Source organism: Mixophyes fleayi, chromosome 6 (genome assembly GCF_038048845.1).
Source record: "Mixophyes fleayi isolate aMixFle1 chromosome 6, aMixFle1.hap1, whole genome shotgun sequence".
NCBI lineage: Eukaryota > Metazoa > Chordata > Amphibia > Anura > Limnodynastidae > Mixophyes > Mixophyes fleayi.
The window spans coordinates 5,049,347-5,052,928 of record NC_134407.1 but is presented as its reverse complement, the minus strand read 5'-3'; the positions used below and the strand labels follow the sequence as shown (position 1 = coordinate 5,052,928).

Here is a 3,582-nt window from a genome sequence, read left to right as displayed (position 1 = left end):
GAGCTCACGAGAAGGTAGGATAACCACACACGTGAGTTTGTGCTAGCATTAGGGCCGCCATCAGTAATCATGGGGCCCAGTACGGGCTGGGCCCTCCCCCCCGATGAGCGCTGCTCCCCCAAACAGAAAAACCTGAAAAATAAAATATTTAAAATATACTTACAGTTAGAGGTGTTGCAGCTGCTGCTCCGCTGCTCCTTCTCCTTCTTCTGCTTCTTCTTCTTCTTCTTCCTCTGCGGCGGAGGGAACAGTGGTGTGACGTCAGGTCACACCACACCGTCAGTGACAAGGGAGGATCAAATGATCGCAGGGGCGGACCAATGATTCCCCTGCGATCATGATTGGCAGCTGCCTGGCTGTCACATGATTCCTCCACCCCTGCGATCGCATTCTGGTGCCTGGCTGTCACGGTGACAGGTTGAAGACATCAGCGCAGAGTCGCGGAGACCAGTGGACTGCAAGACAGCGGGCCCCCAGGTAAGTTTGTGTTGAGCTGTTGTACCGGGCCCCCTGGTGAGCCCGGGCCCGGTACAATAGTACCCCCTGTACCCCCCTGATGGCGGCCCTGGCTAGCATAGGCGCACTAGTCAGTATATGCATATATCAAAGAACCGCAAGAAGAATCAGTGTCCTCATGAGCTAAGTGAGTCAGCACAAGGCTTATATTACAATTAAGTCACCTATTAAAGTTTGATAGATTTTTGATATTTAAAGAATTTAGGGCCAATGTATCAAGCTCTATGAACGCTATAAAATAGGGATTTGCGCTATTTATACAACCAGTTACCATAAGCACCTGGGCCCCCATACTTCTGCATGGGAGAGCTTATTATTTATCAAGCTGTGCAGCAGTAATTTCAGTGCTGCGCTGCTTGGTTATCACTGGCGGCGCCATAACCTTTACAGTAACATAAAAATAATCTTTTCTTCAACCCTGTTACACATACAGATTCTGGTGACGAGCCACCCATACACAAACTACACACAAAGCTAAAAGTTCCAACTGTTGCTGCAGGACACACTCCAGGGCGGTACTAGGTACTAGATACACCCACGGCTAGAGCTAGACACACCCTTTGGACAGAGCAGGACACGCCCCCTTTGACAGTGCGCTGCGTCTAGGTGCTACTCGCACAATCTCCCTGAAATTAATTTTTCAAAAGTAGTCAAGTATGTATCAGATAAGCCTTTATTTACAGTTTATGTGATATGTATTCCCTTATCTGCATCCTCTTAGCACACGTTTATTTAACTGTGCTTTCCTATCTGAGAAACATCCATTCTTTTTATTTTAATATAAATACATGTTTATACATATCTCACAAGAATCTTTCTTTAGGACCCCCAATTCACCGGTCATTTTATAGTTTATTACAGCTTACAGGTTGAGTGTTAATGTTTTTGAGTGTTAGTAGCTGTATTTTATTATAACTTGAACCCAGAAGTATGCGGAGAGGCATGGGTAATTCTCTGATTCATTAAAAAAAAGTGCAATTTAAAAAATTAAATCTTAAGTGTCCCTCAATAGCCTATTGACATGTTGGGAGGTTTGGTTTATACGTCAAATTAAAAAACAAAGACCCATACATTAGGAACCATGGGCATTCACAAGAAAACCTCGCACGACCACCATTAGAACTTTTTTGTCCTAATATATGTTTCTAAACTAATGACATGCAATGCCCAAAACATTGAAACATGTAAATGTTGTTGGGGCCACTTTAATTAGCAAATAATGGCTGCGAGGTCATATTAGGTCATAATGTGTATAACATCATTGTGATGTCATGCTGCAAAATACTATATATTAGGCCCTCCAGGCTGTTACAAGTCTAAAACATCAAGGGCCATCTACCTGTTTACACAATGGTAAGTAAAGCTATGCAGAAATTACTAGCAATATAATTATTAATTATTAGAATAAACCTCTATCAACTGTATGTAGGATTGAAGCTGACATCTATGATAGTGTAACTTTTGTGCCACACACTGCAATACCAAGATGTATTCATATATATAATTTTACTATTTTTAGGACTTTGATGATCTTGATATAATTAACTTCGATGAATATGATTGGACCAAGAAGAATGGTAAGCATAGTGGTTAAAGTTCTGTAATTGTATTAAACCCTGAATTCTTCCCCTCTGGCATTTAAAAACTATATCAATGAACAGGGACACACTTGAGCAGGAAAAATAATAATAATAAAAAAAAACATTCAGAAAAGGAATTTGTTAAATCTCCCCATCTAGGAAGCAGCCACAGCCCTGGGGGGCTCACTTCTACTGTAGCCCCCAGATAGACATATTCCTATATATTAGGCTAGTTGTGGGAGGATGTTTACATTGGAAGATCAGTCAAGTGTTGTATCAAGCTGTGCCCATGTGCATGCTGCCACTTGTAGTCCCACAAGTATGTACTTTAAATGGTGTATTCCATCTGAAAAAAGTTTCTGTTCCTGTTGAATCTCGGGCGAGTTTCTGTTCTAAACAGGCAATTGGAGATCTCAAGACACCAGTATGACTCTTATTTTGCATTTTATCTATAGAAAAACCTTCTGGGACCATAATGAGCTTCTGGAAAAAACTTTTCATGAAGAATGAGTATAAAGAAACACCGTACGAACGGCTAAAGGAGCCTCCAAAGTAAGTTAAAAATCTAGTACAAATGTACACACTTCCAAACCCTTTCCCAGTGTCTTCCCCTCACAGTATATATATGTATGCCCTGCAATAATGTCTGTAATGTGCACATGGCTCCCTAGACCTTTGTCATTTACCAGGTTTCTCTTCATTTTGCAGGAAGAACTCCAAGAAAAAGAGGAACAAGAGTCATGCTAAGTAACACCTAAGCATCAGAGAGCCGCCCGCCTTTGGAATCAGTGAAGTAATGCTGCGGAGAGAGTACCCACCTTGTTCAGGTGTAAGTACGGGCTAATCCCCATACTTGCACCTGAAGAAGGCAGGTACTCTCTCCGCAGCAACACCGCCCTTCACTCCACCAAAATTCACTCCACCAGGATGGGACCCCTACCGATACCAAAGGCGGCACGTACCAACAGCGTCACATACCAAAGGCAGCACGTACCAACGGCGGCACGTATCAACGGCGGCACATACCAACAGCGGCACGTATCATCATGAACCGTTAGACTCTGGATCCTACCCTACCTAACCGTGATATAACCACTGAGCCCCTGTGTCCTCCCCACCATCAAATAAAAAGCAATTACAATATGTGGGACTGGTTCTTTAGATGGATGCGTGTAGTAGTGTAGTATACAACACATATTGTCCATGCTGATAGTGTGTCCGGGATGCAGTGTTAACGTGCTGTGTGTGTCTTTATATGACTCAGGTCTTGCAGGTGAGTGGGAGCTAGGTGGGAATGACTGAATATGCAGCAGCTGTGAGTGGGCTTGTGGATGTGGAGGGATAAGAATGTGTGGGAAGTAATATACTGAGGGAACGGTCTTTAAAGTGTTTGTGTGTGTGTGGGAGGGGGAGGGGTAATAGTATTAATGAGGGGAAACACAAATAAAGGGTTGGCGCTGATGTGCCATTGAGAAACATTATCAGG

General features: G+C 43.0%; 1 long non-coding RNA gene across 1 annotated transcript; it reads left to right on the top strand.

The window, feature by feature from the left end:
* The first annotated feature begins 322 nt into the window (after positions 1-322).
* Positions 323-3,223, top strand: LOC142160158 (uncharacterized). Its single transcript, XR_012693076.1, has 4 exons — positions 323-477; positions 2,036-2,093; positions 2,552-2,648; positions 2,805-3,223. It is a non-coding gene; the product is annotated as an uncharacterized LOC142160158 (long non-coding RNA).
* Positions 3,224-3,582: the final 359 nt, after the last annotated feature.